This window comes from Malaclemys terrapin, chromosome 1 (genome assembly GCF_027887155.1).
Source record: "Malaclemys terrapin pileata isolate rMalTer1 chromosome 1, rMalTer1.hap1, whole genome shotgun sequence".
In the NCBI taxonomy this organism is placed as follows: domain Eukaryota; kingdom Metazoa; phylum Chordata; order Testudines; family Emydidae; genus Malaclemys; species Malaclemys terrapin.
In genome coordinates, this window is record NC_071505.1 from 47,061,089 (window position 1) to 47,084,070 (window position 22,982).

The window sequence follows — 22,982 nt, forward strand, 5'->3', positions numbered from 1 at the left end:
CAGTCTGGAACAGACAAATTCCCACTGAAGTTGATTTACAGAATCAGATCCAAGGTGCAGAGCTAAACAGCTCCCTTAATTCCGTGCAGTGCAACAGGGGGCACTAATAATATGTACCACACTCAACTCCATGAGCAAGGAAGGAAAATATGACCACCACATGAGAACCAAACTTCATCCAGGCTTTGCAGTTTGAGCCCTCCCATCATGTTTACACTTGTCTTCCTTTGTATTTGTGACATGTGCCAAGAAGTCTCAGATGCCGACTCCTGCTGAGTTCCAGCTATACAACCCTCAAGGTCAATACATGTATACAGTTGCAAAAGGAAATGGCTCCCCACAAACCCATCCACTATGGATTTCCTGCTTCACCGTGTCTAAGAGTGGGAAGCAGAAGCAAACTGCTGTAGGCTCAACCTTGGTGAGATAGGAATGATGCTGATGCAAATGTGATAACTGGTATTTCAAATTTGGGGTTATATCATCTCCATTGCTGCTTTTGGATCTCAAGGAGACACTGATGGCACACAATGCCTCTTTTCTCCTAATGTTTGGCCCGGAGACAATCACTATTCCTCTTTTGCAGACTTCAGCACAGTGAGCCATCTTGTTATAACCTCAAGGCTGCAAAATGCTTTACTTGGTGATACCCTTGAAAAGTACTCAAAAGCATCAGCTAGTAAAAAATGCAGCAGCTCATCTCTTGAGAAGTGTGAGCACCCCAATTCAACAAAGCACTTAAACATGTGCTTAAAACTTTAATTTGATTTCAATGGGACTTTAGCACATGCTTAGGTGCTTTGCTGAATCAGTGCCAGAATACCCAGGCTATGGACTTGCTACATTTTCTCTTCTTGGTGCAGGTCAAGGTATTAGTTAATACCTTCCTGTTACTACGGTAAAAAACCTAATCTGTTAGTTTCTATGTTGTGTTTTAGTGACCTCCCTTTGATCAGTTTATCCCCATCTGTGTCATCTGTTTAGATGAGTCTTTTAAGTTATTTTGACCTGTGGTGCTTCCTATTAAGCTAATTCTGTGGATGGATTCGGTCTTTTGTGAGTGGATATTTTCAAAGGTCCTGTCACAATGCCCCCATTTTTCCATCCCTCAGCAGACACTAGCTCATATTACCCATGAGAAATTGGGTTTTGGTCAGCCCGTGGTGCTAGCAGTGTAAGTGCTGTGGTTGATGCTTCCCATACATATTTGGTACTTGGAGTTTGTGTGCTAGTGACTAACATCCATCACTGGGAACTTGATAGCTTTTTTCCATTGACAAGCCTCATTCACACTGTGTCATCATTTGTAAGAATACAAGTGCAATACCTTTTCCTGATGGTCATGAGGATGTTGCGTTTATTGCAGTGATATTCCAGATCAGCACTAGTTGCTAGGTAATGTCAAGTTTGCAACATGTGAGGAAGCCAAATGCCATAGCTGTGCTTGGTCTTATGGTATTAATGTTAACAATTTTTCTTCCTTTTTAGTTTGATCACAATGCACTTCATAAAACCCCAGAGAGAATGATACTGTTTAACCTACAAATCCTGGCTTTTGTATGTTATTTGGCACATCTCAATTTTCCTTGCTTTATTACCGGATAAGAAATGATAGGGGCCTGTTTGTGTCATATACAAACACAGTAATGCCCGGAAGTTGGGACAGGATGACAAGGGATTGATCTCTGAAAAATTGCCTTGTTCTGTTCATTCCCTCTGAAGCAACTCTTCCTGGCCACTGTCGAGATACTGGGCTAGATGGACCATTGGTCTGACCCAATATGGCCATTCTTATGTTGTTAATGGCAAGTTTACACTAGAAAACACGTTCTTAAAATAGGTCCTTTCCAGTGGGATATAGCAGAGCTGTGGTAATTCACATTTCACTAATCTGCAAACCCTATGATTAGCACACAAAAATGATGGCTTCTTCCCATTTTTAGCTAAGTTTTAATAGCAGAGCACTACAGTTATTAATTATGAGATTGTAGATCTTATTAGTTGCGTCTCACATTACTAGGACACCATGATTTCGACAAAATACAGTGCAGAGCAGTTAATAGAGAGCATGGCAAATCTAATCAAATCAAAACTGCACTTGGCAAATAAACTAGAGACATAGAGTCGTAGAATTTACAGCCATCAGATCTTTCAGTCCAACTCCCTGCACATCAAAGGCCTCCAACACCACCCAGCACCTGCACACCAATCTGAACAACCAAAATTTGATCAAAGGACAACAAACCCACAGGAGATTAGATGATTCCGTAGCACAGGCAGAGAATAGAAGGGACCCAGGTGCACTAGTGTTCAAGGCCTCTGCAATGGCAGAGAAATGATTAAGCGGAATGTTAAACATTACTTAGCTCTTAGTAGGCTCATCTTCACTAACTTCAGTACCTTGAGTTAATTGATTGCCAATTAATTTGAGGTACAAATGTACAGTGAGGACATGCCCGGTGTGGATAATCACAGACAGTCATATTAAGAAATGTGTTAGGTGGTTGTGGTAAGCTGCTTTCTAACATGACATATTTTTTCAATGTGGACTTACTCTGAGGGCAAATACAGCCTGTCCACCCCAACTGTGGGGCATCAGTTAGCAATGGAACTGGTTCTGTGGTAAGGTGGGAGCTGGGTAGGGCAGGTTCGTGTGTGCGCAAGCTCCATACATGGCAGAATAAATGGGGTGATGGAGCAAAGGTGGGATGGGCGGAGGTAAGGCCAAGGCTGGAGGATGGGCATGCTAAATGAATCATCCAGTCCTCCTCTGTGTGTGTCTCTGTCTCTTTCTCTCTCTCAGGGGGAGTACCTCAGAGAAGTGCAGGTTTACTTCAGTCATTAGGCTGAAACAGCCTCCGTGGAATAGCTGTGGAACTTCTCCATGAACGTGGGGAAGGAGGAGGATGCTTTCCCCTTTCCAACTGCAGATCTACACAGTTCCCAGCCCAAACTGCTTGAATAAAACATTATGGCCTGATCCAACTCTCCGTTGACTTTAATGGGAGACAGTTTTGGACTTCACTCCTTACTTGCCAATTTTCAAAATTAAAGTTTTCAACGTGTCTGAGTAATTAGTGCAAATTAGTGAGATCCCACTCTTGTCAAATAAATCTTTCTTCATTTATGAAGCAAGTTTAGACTCAAGTAAAGGCAATAACATTAAGATGTATTCTGCCACTGCTGTCTATACTGAGACTGGCATGGAATTCGCTTCAGTTTCATAATTTGCTTGTGATTTTTTTCATAACTAACTGATCAGCAGCAAGCAAAACTGTAAATGTGTTTACTTTTGAGCCATTAGAAAACCATTAACTAGTTTCTCCCTGCTCATAGGAAGGGTTTCATTGCAAAAATTTGGGAAGGTTTCGTTTGCTGAACCTTGGCCCAACTATTGCTTATATAATTGATGTGCAAGTGTCCAGAACATTTGATAAGCACATTTATTATATACACTGAAATAAAAGTATAGGAAATCAATCAGTGTCCTGATTTATGTTAAAAATGAAATGCTAATCTGAACAATACTGACAATATGTGCAATGGCTTTCCAAGAGATGAATTCATTAGCCTGTTGGGCTGATCTGAAAGATCTTTACTGTATTCATTCTAACATGAAAATCTAGTAGAGTAGAAATCAGACAAATTTATAAACTCAGTACATAAAATATATTAATTAATATACACAGTCCAATATATTTTTGTAATTTACAGTGGTTTACAGTAAAAAGAGTGTTCATTGTTTTGCCAGGTTTATTTTTAACACATACTAGAACACAAAACAATCAATTTATCCTTTGCTAGGGAGAAAAATATATTCTTTTACTTGTTTAATATTAATTTACTGTAAGTATACTGCAGTGGAATACAAATTCCGGCATTTCTTTTGAAACCTCCTGTAGTGCTTAACATCCTAAGGACAAGGCAGGTTTTGAGTCTGTGGCACAATTTTTGTTTTTAATTGCTTCTGCTAGTGACGGACTACAATGGCAGTACAGGTGCTCTCATAATGACAGAGCTGACTGGTACATTCCAAATGAATGAAGCAGATTGATAGTGTTACATTGTTCAAAAAGGGCTAATTTGGAATTCAGCGTTTGTTGAGATTCACTGGGACTACTCGTGTGAGGAAGTGCTACTCAGTGTAAGGGTTGCAGAGCCAAACCCATAATGAGAAAAGATCAGAAAGATGCTGAAAGTATTGAAAGAATAATTGAAAAACAAGACAAACACACAAGAATGGATAGTCCATATTGTTAATCTGTGATACTGCTAACATTTTCAGATGGACTGGGACTTGTCAATACAGTAGTGTTTTCCACATCCAGAGGTACAAGGACATGGCTTTTCTTTTTAAAGGTGTTATTAGTTGACGACAGCAGGAAAATAGAAAATAGACTTTGAGCAGCATTCATTTGGAATATACTAGTCAGTATTTGCTGAGGTTCATTATCATAGAATTATAGAACTGGTCAAAAGGTCGTCTAGTCCAGTCCCCTGCACTCATGGCAGGACTAAGTATTATCTAGACCAGTGTTTCCCAAACTTGGGACGCCACTTGTGTAGGGAAAGCCCCTGGCGGGCTGGGCCGGTTTGTTTACTTGCTGCGTCTGCAGGTCTAGCCGATCGCGGCTCCCACTGGCCACGGTTCGCTGCTCCAGGCCAATGGGAGCTGCCGGAAGCGGCATCCTGTAGGTCCCTCGGCCCGCGCCGCTTCTGGCAGCTCCCATTGGCCTGGAGCAGTGAACCGTGGCCAGTGGGAGCCGCGATCGGCCAGACCTGCGGACGCAGCAGGTAAACAAACTGGGCTGGCCTGCCAGGGGCTTTCCCTACACAAGCAGCGTCCCAAGTTTGGGAAACACTGATCTAGACCATTCTTGACAAGTGTTTGTCTAACCTGCTCTTAAAAATCTCCAATGATGGAGACTCCACAACCTCCCTAGGTAATTTATTCCAATGCTTAACCACCCTGACAGTTAAGAAGTTTTTCCTAATGTCCAACCTAAACCTCCCTTGCTGCAATTTAAGTCCATTGCTTCTTGTCCTATCCTCAGAGGTTAAGAAAAACAATTCTTCTCCCTCCTCCTTGTAACAACCTTTTACGTACTTGAAAACTGTTATGTCCCCTCTCAGTCTTCTCTTCTCTAGACTAAACAACACCAATTTTTTCAATCTTCCCTCGTAGGTCATTTTCTAGACTTTTAATAATTTTTGTTGCTCTTTGGACTCTCTGCAATTTGTCCACATCCTTCCTGAAATGTGGCGCCCAGAACTGGACACAATACTCCAGATGAGGCCTAATCAGCACAGAGTAGAGTGGAAGAATTACTTCTCGTGTCTTGTTTACAACACTCCTGCTAAAACATCCCAGAATGATGTTTGCTTTTTTTGCAACAGCGTTACACTGCTGGCCCTTATTTAGCTTGTGGTCCACTATGAACCCCAGATTCCTTTCCACAGTACTCCTTCCTAGGCAGTCATTTCCCATTTTGTATGTGTGCAACTGATTGTTCCTTCCTAAGTGGAGTACTTTGCATTTGTCCTTATTGAATTTCATCCTACTTACTTCAGACCATTTCTCCAGTTTGTCCAGATCATTTTGAATTATGAGAAAATCCGTGGTGCTCTTGTAGTTCTTCACCACCAGGAGCACTGAAATTAATCCAGTTCTACCACAGGCTCAAGACCTGCCGCTGTAGAAAATAATTCAGTGAGACAACACACATAGGTCAGTGTCATTCAATTAAAGGGTTGCAAATTGGGCCCTACATCCTGAAAACTGCAATAGGAGCTCTGTGTGGGGGTGAGGTCATGCTTAGTATTGGATCTGTTATTGTTCAGAATACAGAGCAAGGAAGGTCTTGTGGCTAAGGCCCAGGAGGGGGTGTCAAGAGCTTTGGGTTCCCAATTCCTCCACAGATTTATTGCATGAACTTAGGCACGTCACTTCACCTCTGTGTGTTTCTTTTTCCTGTGTCTATAAAATAAAGATGACAATACCTGTCTAGCCTACCTCACAGGGGTGTTACACCACACTTGAAAAAAGATGTGAACAATCTGGAGAGAGTCCAGAGGAGAGCAACAAGATAACAGGTTTAGAAAATGTGACCTACGAGGATAGATTGAAAGAATTGGGAATGTTTAGTCTAGAAAAGAGAAGGCTGAGTCAGGACATGATAACAGTCTTCAAATATGTAAAAGGTTGTCACAAAGAGGACAGTGATCATTAGTTCTCCATGTCCACCAAGCGTAGGACAAGAAGTAATCATATGAGTTTGCAGCAAGGGAAATTAAGGTTAGATCTGAGGAAAAACTATAAGGAAAGTTAAGCATTAGAGCAGGATAGCTAAGTAGATATAAGGAGACACAGGATTAGAACCCATGTCTGTGAAGCATAGGATAGCTGAGGTTCCCACACCACCACCATGAGGCTATGCAGTCACCTTCAAGGAATGATGTAGCTGCAGGAAGTACTGCCACAAGAGGCCAGAGCAACAGCAACCTGTGGCCTTCTGATTGGCCCACACTTTTATTTAACCTTGGGGAGTGCCCAAGAAGTTGTCTGGGCAACCATGCAGGCTTCTGACTTGCTGTAGTTCTAGACCTTGCGTTCCCTCCTCGTCTCCAGTCTCTGACCCTGACTCTCGTCTACTCACTTCAGTTTGGTAACTACTCCTAATCTCCAGTCTTCAACCCTGGCTTGACTCTGACGCTGACTCTTGCCTACTGATCCCAGCTCTAGCAATTATTCTGATCACTGCACATTGACTAACACCTCGTGGCCATCCTTGACTCTGACACTAGCCCAGCAGTGATCACTAGGCCAGACTGTCTATGCCCCAACCACTTACAGTAGGTTGTACAAGCCCCATCACCGGAGGATTTTAAGAGCAGGTTAGACAAACATCTGTCAGAGATGGTCTGTATATACTTAATCCTTCCTCTGTAGAGAGTGGGGATGGACTAGAAGACCTCTTAAGGTCTCTATTTCTATGATTCTAAAGATACATTGTTTGTAAAGCATTTTGAGATTCATGGATAGAAGGCACTAGGGATAAAAATATGCGACTATGTAGTGTCTTCTATAAATGAGCCCTGCATATTCCAGAACACTAAATTTCATCATAGGTAAACACTTCTTTTCCTATATCTGATCAAGGCACACAATCTCAAGTAAAGATGTGGGTCCTTTAACAGCACTTTTGGTATAAGTAAAAAAAGCCACCCTGTTGGGAAACAGTTTTCTGATACTTCAATGTTCCTGACAAATTCGGTCCTTTTGAAGATCTGCTTGCATAAGTGCAAACATGTTGTAGTGGTCTGCACAGAACAGGGGCAGCCTAACTTGGTTGGTATGCAATCCTTGCATTCATGAAGATCCAAGTAGGCAAGCCTGGCTATAAGCAGAGTTTTATTTCCACCCATTTGACTACCCTGATGTATTACTTCTCCTTTGTGTTCTTGCCATATGCCTAGTTCTTGCACTGAACTAAAGCAGGTTTTGTACACCTTTCCATACTTGTAGTAAAGCTAACAGTTTTACATACTGGAATAATAAAGAGAAAGGAATGGGTCATAAAATGAAAGTGAAAAAGGTAAATAATAAGTAACCCAGGGAAAGTACAGAGATGGTCAAAATATTACAACAGCAATTATGAATGATCCTGGTGCAGGGCATTTCCTGGGGTTTAGTCATCAGTTAATGATTTTAACTGTACCAGAGCCAATAACTCTTCCTAGCCAGTTATTAATTCCTAAACAATGTCCTGCACCTCAATGTTTATTGCTCACAGATAGAATATTATCTGAACATGAAGCCAACATAAAGGATCAAATCTATGTACATAACATATATTAAGTTGCTACTTGTCTACATGCCTGTTTGATGCCATCTAATTATAATAATATCACAGCCCTGAAGTCCTCTAAGATGCAGCACAAATGCTCAGAATAGCCAAGTGATTTAATCATTTTCTCTGAGGCCTTGTCTACAATATAGGGAAAAGTTGATCTAAGCTACGCAATTTGAGTTACATGAATAGCAAAACTCAAGTCGACGTATTTAAATCTACTTATTGTGGGGTCCACACCATGCGATGTCGATGGGAGACGCTCTCCCGTTGACTCCCCCTACTCTTCTCAATCCGGTGTGGTACAGGAGTCAATGGGAGAGTGATCTGCGGTCAATTTAGCAGGTCTAAGACCCACTAAATCAACCACCAATGTATCGACCGCCATGCATCGATCCCCCAATAAGTGTAGACAAGCCCTGAGAGTCCATAGTAGTGTTGGTCAATTGCGTTTTTTGTCCTAAGGGCTGTCTATGGTCTGTGTCCTCACCCATCTTCTTCAATATGTCTATGAGGAGAGTTAGTGAGGAGAACCAGGGCAGGTCTACACTACAGGGTAAAGTCGACCTAAGTTACGCAACTCCAGCTATGTGAATAATATAGCTGGAGTCAACCTACCTTAGGTCAACTTATTGTGGTGTCTACACCATGCTGGGTCCATGGGAGAAAGTCTCCCATCTACTTACCTTATGCTTTCCATTCCGGTACAGTACCGGAGTTGATGGGAGAGGGGTCTTCACTAGACCCGCTAAATCGACCCCCGGTGGATCGATCGCCGCAGCGTCAATCCATGCTAAGTGGAGACAAGCCCACAGAGTCAGGTATTTTCAGTAGGCTGCTGCCACCCTCCTTTATATAACATCTCATTTAGCCCAGACACGATGATTGACTACCATCACTGTCTAGGTCAGTGCTTCTCAAAGTCGGGCCGCCGCTTGTTCAGGGAAAGCCCCTGGCGGTCCGGGATGGTTTGCTTACCTGCCGCGTCCACAGGTTCGGCCAATCGCGGCTCCCACTGGCCGCGGTTCGCTGCTACAGGCCAATGGGGGCTGCAGGAAGGGCGGCCAGCACATCCCTTGGCCCACGCCACTTCCCGCAGCCCCCATTGGCCTGGAGCGGCGAACCGCGGCCAGTGGGAGCCGCGATCAGCCGAACCTGTGGACACGGCAGGTAAACAAACCGGCCCGGACCGCCAGGGGCTTTCCCTGAACAAGCAATGGCCTGACTTTGAGAAGCACTGATTTAGGTCAGATTGGTGCATAGATAAGACTGAGTTGATTAAGCAGGTTGAGCCTTAAAGACTAAGGTGATAATGGTGGGCTGGGGGAAGCAACCAGAGGAAATGGAGAAGCAGCCTCTTTGCTTATCTTACAAACTCCAGGAATCTTGCTCTCCAGCTCCAAAAGGTCTCCAAAACCAGGCATGTTTTGGCCTAAAAAGTAGGTCTGAACAAATCTGAAATTAAGTGAAAATCATTTTACGAATGACTCTTAGGACTACTGGTTGTGCATTTTAGCCTTCTCAGATATCTAGAGCTGGCTGGAGAATGGACCATATTCTGTCAGAGTATGTGGTTCCATTGAAATAAAAATGATCTGTGAAATTGATTTTGCAGATTTTTATTTTTGGAAGAAAACCATGAAAAAGAGTTCTTACAATGGTGAAGCATCTGATTTTGACATTTTTTAAAATTAAATATTTCAATTTTTCATTTGGATACAACTTTTTGTTTTGAATATTTTTAAATTTAGTACTTTACAAAATAAAGTTGAAATAAAAAACTATTTTGTTGAAACAAAACCTTTTGATTGCCCCAACATGATTTCTCCTCCACCCCCCAGAATTTTCCTTCATAAAACTAAAATTTTCAGTGTTTGTTTTGATTCAGAACAAAGCCAAATGCTGAAATTGCTAAATCTTTCAAAAAACAGAACTACCTTCTTCTACGCACCGTTGGTTGGTGGTGTATATCCATCATATGTTACCAAAATTAATAATTTGAGTTGTCCGGGTAGATTCCAGTAGCTTTTGGATAATCAAATAGGTGCAATGTTTTTTTCCACCTGTGTTTAGGCTCAGTGCTTGTGACCTTCTCTTTTGAATGCTAACCTTCCCTTTCTCACAACAAGATTAGCTTATTACAATGTACTCCAGACAGGGTCACACACCTTAACTCAGTTTAGAAGCTGAGCTACTGCTGACCCATTTTTTAAGCAAAATAGCATGCTGTGAGCATGACACCAGTGCTTACTGATCTGTTTTGAAAGAGTTTATAGTATTGGTGATGATTTAAACATCCCTAAATTGCCTGGGACTAGCCTATCTAAGGGGCCAGCTCTCTCCTGTGCAACACTGTTACAATCAGCGGAGACGGCTGAGCTGGAACTAACTTGGTTCTTGTTGGCAGGGTTTTCTCTTGAGGGTCCATCATCTATAGAATTCATTCCCCACTTTTATTCTGAAAGCCCCCCAATCTGCTGACTTCAGGACCTGCTAGGGTGACCAGATTGCAAGTGTGAAAAATTGGGACGGGGGTGGGGGATAGTAGGTACCTGTATAAGAAATAGCCCCAAATATCGGGACTGTCCCTATAAAATCGGGACATCTGGTCGCTCTAGGATCATCTGAAAAGCCCATTTGTTTGGTGCAGAGTTTTGGGATGCTGAGTGGTCAGAGTGCAGGGGTGGGTTTATTTTCATGCTAAGTGTCTGTCTTTGTGTTGGATGGGATCTGCTGTCATTTTGTTTATGCTTCTCCTCCATTTTGGATCAGTTTAAAGCTCCTATCTGAGTGCTGAGCACTTGGGATAGATGTCTATTAAGTAGTAAAACTGAAATAAACAAAATATGTGCTCCTGATACTGCTTGAGCTGTGAAGAGAGACTTGAAGCCAGATAGTTCCATTGGCTAGATATCTGAGAAGGCTAAAATGCACAACCAGTAGTCCTAAGGGTCATTTGTAAAATGATTTTCACTTAATTTCAGACTTGTTCAGACTCCTCTTTAGGCCAAAACATGCCTGGTTTGGAGACCCTTTTGGAGCTGAAAAGCAGGATTCCCGGAGTTTGTAAGATAAGCAAAGAGGCTGCTTCCAGATTTCAGATCATTTATCTTTCACACAAGGGTGACATGAGGATAAGTAAGTTCATGTTTGCAAAATGCTTTGAAAATATAATGTGCTAAGTATTATACTACTTACAAGTAAAAACTGGAGAGTAGCCTTGGATCTGATGGCAGAGATTAGCCTTAAGCATAGTTTCTATAAAAAAATATTGCATGTACAATCAATTTAAAAACTTCAACATCAAGGCCTTGATTTTACCCATTCCCACAAGGAACAGGCAGGCCCAGCAGAGTTAGCTGAAGGGCTAATAAACTCTGGCCCTGCTGAACTAAACATTCCAGAGTTGAGGGCTTTCCACCAAAAGCACTCTACTTTCAGCACAGAGACTGCTTCTCAGTTGCTGGGGCAGAACAAGAGGTTTTCTCTCAGGCGGCCAAGGCCTATCTTATATTGGGCTTGGATTGCACCTATATAGGTGTGTGATGTGTTTCAGTTGCTGTTAGTCTTCACGAGGAAGATATTTTACATAAATTCATTAATTATGGAGTCTGTTCTCTATTTGGGAGCAATAAACTAACAATGAACTAACACATGTTAAATCCTGCCACAGACATGCTGGTGGTTATTGATTGACAGAATCCTACAAACCTCAGGGATCTGCATGATTTTGCAAGTATATAAATAGATTACAAAAAGTACGGGTGAGTCCCAAATAAGGGCTTGAAATCGGCCGGTGTCTGACACTACAGCATAACAGCACCTACCCCAGATTGCTAACCTGTGCTCCAGAATCTCAGCTTTCATAAAATAAGGTTGCACCTTCACTAGAAAAGAAAAAAAAAAAAAAGGTTTAACTAACTTGAAAGCAAAATCCTAATGAAGCCAAGGCAGTTTGTATTTTTCACATGAGTAGGGCAAGACAAGTTAGAGACAAAGTTCCCCCTTAAGTTATGTCTACACTTAAAACGCTACAGCAGCATAGCTGCGGTGTTGCAGCTGCACCGTTGTAGTGCTTCAGTGTAGACACTCACTCCAGTGATGGGATGGGTTCTCCCATCTCTGTAGTTAATCCACCTCCCTGAGAGCCTGTAGCTTGGTCGACAGAAGAATTCTACTGTCTGCACCAAAGGTTAGTTCGGCACAACTACTTCTTTCAGGGGGGTGGATTTTTCACACCCCTATGCTGATGTAAGTTTTCAAGGTAGACCAGCCCTTAGTCTTTAACTTGACCTGCTAACTTGAAAGCAAAATAAAGTGACGGGTAAAACTAGCAGATGCTTATTTGGTATATGTGTGTTACTTAGGACTTGATCCTGCAATGTTTACTCCAGTGAGTAATGCTTGTCAAATAAGTAACATCACTGAATTCAGTGCTTTAATAGCAGCCCCTGGCATCAGTCAGTGAACCCTGTGATGTACCAAGAGTATTGACTTTTGGATCCCTGACCCAGATCATGTAACTGGGTCAGGAAGTCAAGCTGAAGTTTCTTGCCTGCACTTCTGTGAATCAGACATTTATCCCAAGTTGGACTGCTTGTGTGACTCATAATTACTCACTAGAATAAGGGTTCAGAATTGGGCTTTTAACTTGCACAGGATACAGCTGCCAGGGATGGGGGAGTGGCAGGTCTAAGTTACTATGCACCTGGATATTTGTAGGAAAGCCTGGGTTTGGAAGTGAGTAAACAACATGCCTGTCTGGGCATATCCCTCTATTGTGAATGTGCCACCTTTTCCAAGTAACTAAAGGCCCAGTCCTGCAGCCCTTACTCAGACAACATTCTCATTGATTCCAGTAAGAGTTTAGCTGAGTAAGGACTGGAGAATTGGGCCCTTAAACATCCTAAGAGACAGAAGAACTTTTAAGATAACAAAATCTCAATATTTCATCATTTAAAATGAGCAACACTTGATACATGACAAACAATGAGATGTGCAGGACATAAGTCAAAAGAATGATAGGGAGTAAAACAATAAATCTTTAAAAATCTTACATATTGTTTAATGAAGAAATTAATTATTCTCTAATGAATGAGTGAAAAAACATATTATTTCCCAGTAGCATTAATTAATGCACATGGGCATTGTTTTTTCAAATATCTTTGAATTCGCTATAAATAAGGTTCTGGGTTTGTCATAGAGGTCACGGATTCCATGACTTTCCGTGACCTCTGTGACTTCTGCAGCGGCCAGGGCGCCTGGCCCAGGGGTCGCCTGAGCAGCGCAGGCAGCCATCCAGGCCTGGCACACCAGCTACTGCTGGGGCACTCTCGGGGCCCTCCCCCCCTCAGCAGCAGGAGTTTGGGCGTGAGGGGGGTCAGGGCTGGGGGGCGGGGTGGTGCTTACCTGGGGAAGGGGGAGACTCCCTGGAAGGGCAACAGCAACTCCCCTCTCTCAGGTCCTAGCTCCACGTGCTGCTTGTGCCCGTAGGCACCACCCCCACAGCTACCACTGGCCGTGGTTCCCAGCCAATGGGAGCTCCAGAACCGGGGTTTGGGGCAGAGTGGAGGCAGCACGTGGAGCTGAATTGGAGTCGCTGCTTCCCAGGAGCCGGGTAGGGAGCCTGCCCCAGCCCCATCAATTCAACCCCCCCAATACCTGCAGCGCCCCCCAGGCTGCGACTCCCTCTCTGAGCACCCGTGGCACCCCCCGGGCTGTGACTCCCCCCAGTCCCAAGCACCTGCAGCGTCCCCCTGGGCCACACCCCTGCCAGCACCCATGATGCCCCCAGGCCACGCCCCCCGTTCCAGCACCCAAGCCCCAAGTTTTAGTCAGAGGTATACAGTAAAAGTCATGGACAGGTCACGGGCCGTGAATTTTTGTTTACTGCCTGTGACCTGTCCGTGCCTTTTACTAAAAATACTTGACTAAAACGTAGCCTTACCTATAAATACACTGACTTGTCAGAGACTTGACTGATTGGCTTTTAGCCCCATTAACAATACATATGTATTTCTCAGTCAATAACTTATGTTCCGAATTGAATTTGAAAAATGCTAAAGATTCACCAAGAAGTAGTAGGGAAACAGGTCTCTTAATCTTCAGCTCTCTCTTACTGTTCAGTATTGTCTCCTGAAAGAGGTTTTGTACTGTAGAAACAATTCACTTGTTGTATTAGCTTCTGCTGTAGCCAGAAGGAACTTCAAGCCAAACATTGCTCTCAGATAAGCCGGAAGAACTCCCACCAAAGCCAATGGAAGTTGTATGTGCTTATCTGAAGGCAGTTTGGCCCAACTCATATTTAGTTTGAAAGTACTGTGGTGTTACTTTCCGAAAAATACATTTTTTGAAAGCAAAAAAATCCTCAGTTAAAAAAAATAAATAAAAGAGTTATTTTCTCTGGAAGCAGCAAACATGACACTGAACTACTCACAAGCAGATTTTATCATGACAGCTTAAGGTTTATGAAACAAAATCATGTGATTAATCTTCTAAACACATTCTCAGAAAAAACTAAAATGACAGAGATTCACAAGGAATTAGTAGTCTTTCAGACAGATAATGACCCAGCACTATGTTATCACTTTCCCACCCTGCAGAAGAAACAGGGAGTTCAGCCCCACAAAGCAGCAGAACCTTTGAAGAATTTGGATACACATGTGATCTATGGAGATCAGTGTGAGGGTCATACACCTCCATGCTGATTTCCATCTTTCCAGATTCCTCTCAGTGTGACTCCTACAAAACCTCCTCCTACTTATTGTTCTACAGAATGGAGGGAACTAAGGTTACCATATTTCAATACTGAAAAAAGAGGACACTCCACGGGGCCCCAGCCATGCCCCAACTCCAGCCCTTCCCCGCCCCTGCCCCAACTCCGCCCCTTCCCCGCCCCAACTTCGCCTCTTCCCCCAAAGTCCCCGCCCCAACTCCTCTCCCTCCCCTGAGCACCCCGCATTCTCCCTCCTCCCTCCCACCCCCCAGGCTCCGGCTGCTGCTGCGCTGGGGAAGTTGCTTCGGCCCCCGCCGCAGTGGAGAGCGGTGGGAGCCGGGAAAGTTGGAGCCTGGGGAGGAGGCGGCTGCGCGCTCGGATGCCGCCCACCGCCTCTGTGTCCCTGCAGATCAGGGGAGTTGTTAGTTTTGCTGCAGCCACTCCACTCACACTCGGGGTCCCCCAAGCGCCTTTTGCCTGAGTGCGAGTGGCTGCAGCAAAACTAACAACTTCCTCGATCTGCGGGGGCACAGAGGTGGCGGGTGGCATCCGAGCGCTCAGCTGCCTCCTCCCCGGGCTCCAGCTGCTACTGCGCTGGGGAAGTTGCTTCAGCCCCGGCGCGTGGTGGAGAGCGGCGGGAGCTGGGAAAGTTGGAGCCCGGGGAGGAGGCGGTCCCCTTACCATGCCTCCCTATTTTCCCTAACATGTTCAGCTTTTTGGAAATTCCTCCTGGATGGGGTTTTGAGGACCAAAAAGCCAGACATGTCTGGGAAAATCCAGACGTATGGTAATCCTAGGAAAACCCAGTAAGTTACTGCCAGCAGGGGCTGCATTAACTTACCCATAAAAGTTCCAAGGGATTGATTGGGGGGGCGGGGACAGTGCTGCTTCTATGATCTTCCTTCTCCTCACCCTGACACATATCCAGCAATTTGCCACCTCCCTGAACACAAGATCCTGAACCTTATGGAGTATCCTATAGAGTTTGAGAAACGTGAAACCCATGAGGTTCCATGGAATTGAATAGAAAGTGTTAACCATAGTACAGTGTGTGTGTGCGGGGAGGGACATGTAGTCGCTTCCCATTGCTGTGTGGAGCTGGGTAGGGATGGGACCTTGCCTGCCCTGCTGCGCCACCAACCAGACTTTTAATGGCCTGGTCAGCAGTGCTGATTGGAGCCGCCAGGGTCCTTTTCAACTGGGCATTCCAGTTAAAAACCAGATGCCTGGCAATCCTATAAATACTCAGATTAGAAAAAATGGGGTCAAGGTGTAAATGAGAGCTCTAGCCTGCTCTCAGTACACATGCGACACTCCCACTAAAGTTGGTGGGAGTTTTACCTGAGTTTAGGTGTAGATGGGGTCCTAAATTTGGCAGATGTAGCCCGTGTACCAATAAGCTGAGCATGTGGAGCAGCGTGTATGCAAACAAGGACAAAATTTATTCTGATGCAACACTCTTGCGCATTTGCCCAAAGGTAGTGGCGGAACACATAGGCAAGTTTACTCTCATCAGAAGGGTTAACCAATAATCAAGATAACCATTATGAACAATCAGTTACTATGGGCCAAGTTCTATCCTTAAATGCATATGGGCATGTCCCAGTGACTTCAGTAGGAGCTAAGCACATATCTAAGGCAAAACCTAGCCTTATAGTCTTTGATAGTAGGAGGTCTATTGGATTTCAAAGTCCACAATGTTGCAATGAGCTTTAGATAGACAGACTCCTGGGTATCCCCAGGATGCCTGTGAAGGGCTAATTAAAAGATCATGGCCCAATTTTGTAAGCACTAAATGTACATAAACAATATTAGTGTTTGATGGTATTAGTTTTAAACTACAGTTTTTGGGACATCTGGAAGGATGATACCTATGGCGCCACCAAACACGAAGCATTAATACAAAACTTTTTTCAACAAGGTACAGAGCTCTGATTTTTAGGAAAAAATGCAAAGAATCTAAAGATTTTAAACAAGGGATTTGCATCACAGTATTTTGTAGTATTTAAAATTAAAATCCATTTAGAATTTGCCAGAAAGCCTGAATACTAGTCCAGTAATTCATTTATCATTTTCAATAACATTTTGGAGAGGTAATTAATCAACTTATGACATATATTCAAGTACTGTCACCTTTCATTGTCTTTAATTAAACTCTCCTTCTGGTATTTATCATGCTTTCTCTAAACTGATTTACAGAAACTGATTTTTTTGGGAGGTAGGGGGTACAAGTTATATAAAAATATATGTGGTAACTGTGTTTTTCAAAAAAGAGATTCTAGTTCTGCTTCAGATAAATATCAAGTCTTAAATAGATGGGGTAAATTCTGCTCTCACCTACACCAGCATAAATTTGGAATAAACTGAAGTCTGTGGTTTTACTCCAGATTTATACCAGTGTGAGTGCAAAAATTTGTTCCTCTACAAATACAGGATTTTATTACACTTATTGTAAAATCTACAAAGAGACCAAGCCACAAACTTCAGATTCAGAGGGGGATATTTAGATTTAGGCTTTTCCATAATTTCACCATAAAAATAAGGGCAGTATCAAAGTTTTGATCCTGATTCATCTCCAAGTATTCCTGCATTTTGGGCCTGTTCCACCCAATTTGGGATGGGTGGTCAGCCTAACAGTAACAGGTTGTTGTTCTTATTGACCGTTTATTAGACCTGGGCAGAAAATGTTTTGTTTCTATAAACTTTTTTTTGGAGAAATCCGCCCTTTTCCATGGAAGCTTTCATTTTGACAACAATAAAAAGAAGAATTTTCTTCTCATCAGAGAAATATTTCAAATGAAAAAATTCATCCAGCTCTGCTATTTATATTGCAGATTGCAGCCCCATTGTGCTATGTACTGTACAAACACATGCAAAGCGTTGGGGTGAAATCCAGAGTCCATTAAAGTCAATGGCAAGACTCACATTGACTTCAATGGGGCCAGATTTCACCCATGATTCCCGTGCCACAAAAGTTACAACTTAAGGGTCAGATTGTGCCTGGCTCCTAACATGGCCACCTAGGGCAGTAAGGAGAAGTAAGTCACCGTAGCGATATTACAGATCCCTGCACAGTGGGTTTGGGCTGGGAGGGGAAAAGAGCAGGGACTATTCCTCTTGTCCTTTCCACTTCAAGTAGGTCCCTCTTCCTCAAGGCACTAGTCAGCAGAACTGAGCTGGTCCAAAAGAGAAGGAACATACAGCTGGTAAAGGGCTATAGCGAATGACGTCTTCACAGGAGCAAAGGGGTGGGAGCCAGGGAGAAACTGTGACTTCCTCCCGGGGGCTCCTCCTAAGGCAGCACAGCTTTGTTCTGCTGCATACACTGTGCAAAGCTTCAGTCTAGCCCTAAAACAATTAACATATGGGGGAGCGGTGAGGGAAGAGGGATGCATTCAAATACATCCGATGTTAATATAGATTTCCAATTTTTAAAATTATTTTTATGGGTTGGATTAAACCTTATTGAAACTGGTGGGTGCAACAACTCTCTTTCATTTAAAGTAGTGGTAAGATACCATTCAGCTCTTTTATGGAACCAGCTAGCTGAAACAGTATTAGCCTCCACCCAAAAAACAGTCATATATCTGCAAGGCATATGGAGGCAGAGGGGGTTTACTGGGTATTGTTCTACTAACGGGACATATGTGTGCAAGAGAGAGAGCAGCAAAAAAATCCACCACAGAAGCAGACCAAGAGAAGAAGCAGAAAGCCAAAGATGACACAGCCTGGGAGTGTGTCCATGAGGGGAAAAAAAAGCCTAGAGAGAGCTTTTGCAAATGAGCGTTGTTTGAAAGAGTTTTGGAACTGCAAGCAAAGATCTCTATCCTGTTTGATTCCTATTGTGTCCAGGGAAACAGAACTTTGTATATTCCTGGCTCCAATAATTTCTCCTAAATCTATTAGCCAAGATGGTCAGGGATGCAACTCCTTGTTCTGGGTATCCCTAGCCTTTGATTGCCAGAAGCTGGGAATGGACAACAGGGGATAGATCACTCTGATTACCTATTCTGTTCATTCCCGCTGAAGCATCTGGCACTGGCCACTGTCAGAAGACAGGATATTGGACTACACAGACCATTGGTCTGAGCCACTATCGCCATTCTTATGTCCTCCTAACAGAAACAACTCCCCAAATTTTGACAACTGCTCTGGTCAAATGCTAAAAGTATCAGCTATCCCCATCTGCTGCTCAACTCAGCCACGATTAAATTGGCTGATTTCTTAGAGGCATCTAAGTGTTAAAGAAGGATATAAAAGAATAGAGGGTGATAGCCTATTTATTACCTCTCAAAACATATTAAGCAGCTGCTGCACATTGTTTAAAATATCTCTAAATATGTATTTTACCCAAATACATATTTCCCAACATTATGTCTTTATTTATTTATAGAAAAAATTACAACTAATTATTTACCCAGAAAAGCCCTAACTATTGGAGCCAATGGGGCTTGATGGTGGAGGCATTGCCCAAAATTCTCAGCACTGAATGAGAGCTGTTGGACCCAATCCTGCAAACCACTTCTGAGTGAGCAAAAATCAATGAGTAAAAGTCAAGTTTTAACCTTTCTGCTCTAACAGAGTCAATGGGTCATTAGGGGAGAATTGTGGTGAGGAGAAAGCAGACCAAGACAGACTCTGGACTAGAGCCCTGTGCAGGACTATTTTTTTAATCCTGCTCCTGCCCCGCAATACCCACTCCCACCTGCTCCTGCATTGTTATCCCGTTCCCACCTGCAAAAACATTAGATCCCGCAAGAGAGACAGATTCCTCATATTCGGAATTCAGACATAATTTTTACCATTAAAAGAATAAAAAATATCTTGGCTCCTGTTATAACAGACATCAAATCTCTTTCTATCCCTTGCTTAAATTTAAGTATTAAAACCTTTATTGTTTTTAAAAAAAGAAAAACTTGCTTTACATTACTAAAATTCTATTTATGACAAACTGACAAGAGATTTAATGTTTTCCCACAAATTACCACAGTTGGGTTTTTTTTTGCCCATCCAATCCTGCTGCAACAAAGTACATTTTACCTGCTTCCGCTATTATGGCAGTGGGTGGGATCCTAGCCCCGCTGCAGGGCTCTACTCTTGACTCAACCATGCACAGTATGGTTCAGGAACCCCACACTTTGGAAAATGTGACCATTAGTTTAAAACAGTCATGGTGCACAATGAGCACAGAACCCATCAGGCTTGGTTCTCCCACTCCCAGAGAGTTGTTTCAAATGAACATTGTTTGAAGGAAACCAAATGCCCATAAAATATATTTAATAAATAAAATAAGTATAATATATATAAAAAAGTGAAAAGTTTCTATATGTTTTTTCAAGTGACTTTCTAGTCACAGCCAAAATTATGGTTTCAGCTATTTATTATTTTGAACAATTACAATTTGGCAACCATAGCCCCTGTGGAACATTGGAAGAACGTACTATGGATCATTAGTATTTGTCTTCAGTCAAAAGCTACATGTGGGAAATGAGAAACTTACAATGTGTTACTGTATCAATAAAAGATAGTCACCTACATCTGTCTTGATTTACACCTGTGCAACCTTAATAAGCTCAGTCAGGTTTCGGGAGTGTAACCAAGGGCATAATTTGGCCCCTATACTTTGTCATCAGTTCCAAATGCACAGTTATTTTGTAAAAATAAGTACTATATCCTGTCCAAAAAAGTAAGCTCATGGGATAGCTTGTAACTATCATTTTGGATTATGAAGAAAAATTTGGCCAACACACAGGGGAAGGTTTAGTTCCAGCAAACACGCACAAACAGGAAATCTCTCCACAGTAAGAAGGTGTTTTTCTTGACACAATAGAATTTAAAGATGTGTCATCCTGTAGTTTAAAACAAAAATGGCTATTGCTAAGTAAGTTCACCCTTTCCAGTAGGTTATGAGTATACCAGACTTACAGTACATTTCAAAACCTGTTAGAACTTGCATGGATGGCATACAAACACAAACAAATGAAACCTGCCTTAGTCTGTGCATGGTTTTTAATCAGTAAGCATGTCAAGCTTTGGGGGGGAAATCAATTTTCAGAAGGCAAATGGTAACAACTGAAGATTTAATCAAATTGCATCTGCAATCCTTTACTATTCTCAATATGTTTGAAATGAAGTAGCTCCGTGGTAAAAAATGAATTTCAATAAATGTCATATATTTAGTTATATGCCTTATTTTTTTAAATTTATCAAGCTAGATCACTGATCCTTAGCAGAAATTATGCCAGCATATGTCAAAAGAAGTTGGATGCTGTTTAGTAGGATAGGCATTAATATGAAGGAGCTATAGTAGAGAAGAGTGACTAAGATATGAATCCTTATTTGTACCTTACCATACAGGAAAAAAAATTATGCAGACATAGCTCATAAGACAAGAATTGCAGCTGTGGCATACACTACAGAATGCTGCTGGGAATCAAATACCGCAATGATGGGCATGGTATCAGAACCTGAATAAACTAGTAATTCTTTGAAGGCATAGCATTTAAGTATTTTTCATTTCACATAAGGTTTCATCCGAATTTGATGAATTCCAGGATTGCCTCCCCTACAAAAAACATCTATTTCATGTTGATTTCCCTAGGGCTAATAGAAGAAGCTGTATCATACAACTGTAAAACATACTTCAAAGGCTCTCTGTTGAAGTTCTTCTGCAACTATTATATATCACAGCAGTTCTCAAACTGTGGGTCGGGACCCCAAAGTGGGTTGCGACCCCATTTTAGTGGGGTTGCCAGGACTGGCTTAGACTTGCTGGGACCCAGGGCCAAAGCTGAAGCCTGAGCCCCACCACCTGGGGCCAAAGCCTGAGGGCTTCAGCCCTGTGTAGCAGGGCTTAGGTTATAGGCCCCCTGCCTGGGGCTGAAGCCCTTGGGCTTCAGTTTGCCCCCCCCCCCACCTGCACAGGGTGGAAGGGCTCAGGCTTTGGCCCCCCATCCTGGGCCATGGGGCTTGGGTGGGCTCAGGCTTCGGTCCCCCCTCCTGGGGTCGTGTAGTAATTTTTGTTGTCAGAAGGGGTCGCAGTGCAATGAAGTTTGAGAACTCCTGATATCGGTATGTTATGAAAACCATTGTCATTGAAATCTTCTAGCAAAACTGTACACTACCTATTCCTGGGGGAATTCTGTGCCAAAAAAGTAAAAATTCTGCGCATAATATTTTAAAATTCTGCATATTTTTTGGTCAAAATAATGCAATATAATCCAGCTGGTTTCAATTATTTTTGTAATTTATTTAAACTACAATACAATGGATGGAAAATGGGAGTGGGGAGCATTGGAGGAAATCACCAAACCCCCTCTGCCTAATAGTAATGTAGCTAGTATTGACCGTTTACTTCTAGTTATTAGTCAACAAATATATGCATCCATATGCTTAGTGTTACATCATAGGCAACTGAAGAGCAAGTGAGGGCTCGGGACTCAAACTCACAATTTATACTGGCTACTGACCGACCATCTCCAAAAAAGATCAGTAGCAAAACAGTTCATGGAGCACATTTTGATAGGAATTTTTTTCATTCCAAACATTTAGACCATTCTAATCAGTAAAGCACCATAAGCATTTATAAGGCCATACTGTCCTTTACAATAAGGCTCCTTTACATCACTCTGGCAATGTAAAAGGAGTGTAAAATGCAAATGTAAAATGTAAAAAATTTTACACCTGTTTTATACTCCTGGGGGAATTCAATAAGAACAATGGGAACAATTCACTAAGCAGGTAGGCTGCTACATTCTCGTCTGCCTGAGGGAACAGAGTCTGCCCCACGTCTCCCTTTTCAGAAACAACCCCAAAGCCTTGCCCCTCCAGGCCAAGCATGCCGCAACAGCAGTTGAGAGGGACAAAGTGTCTCTCTCACATGCATGACTACCCGGACCTCCTGCCAGTGGTGATTTACATCTCTACTGGCTGCTGTGGGTGTCCAAACCGACCTGCCTGCACTGTCGGGAAGTGGGCGCATGACCATTCTTGCGGTTTCAGAAGTCATTTTTCTGCTGGGAAGCAAAGAAATCTGCGGGGGACATTAATTCTGCGCATGCGCAGTGATGCAGAATTCTCCCAGGAGTAACTACCAAGTGCCTCAAATTCTCTTGCTTCAGTTTCATGTCTCAACCCAAATATCTGTGCAAACAGTACCCACCTGATTCAAAGCCCACTGGAGTCAACAGGATAGACTGCAATGGGCTTTGTAGTAGGCACTATCTGATCACATCAGGTAGCATAACAATATCATAGTGTAGTTTAAAAACAAAACAAGAAATGGCCCTCCATCTCCTTGAGCAATATTCATTGTTAAAACAACACCTTTTCCTTCACAGGCATTACACCCTAGATCAATCTGGCCCAATAACTTTACCTTTTATTTTATATTTAAAATTACAGGAAAAATGCTCTAT

At 42.7% G+C, this 22,982-nt stretch overlaps 1 protein-coding gene across 4 annotated transcripts in view; it reads right to left on the bottom strand.

Moving 5' to 3' along the window:
* The window catches only part of MET (MET proto-oncogene, receptor tyrosine kinase), a 141,687-nt gene that overhangs the window by 114,297 nt on the left and 4,408 nt on the right, over positions 1–22,982 (bottom strand). The window contains exon 2 of one of the 4 annotated variants that reach the window (XM_054023677.1): positions 5,567–5,693. The exons of the other annotated variants lie outside the window; for them this stretch is intronic. The gene's annotated coding sequence lies outside the window, so the exon portion shown is untranslated. The remainder of the gene's footprint in view (positions 1–5,566; positions 5,694–22,982) is intronic. 4 annotated transcript variants of the gene reach the window in all.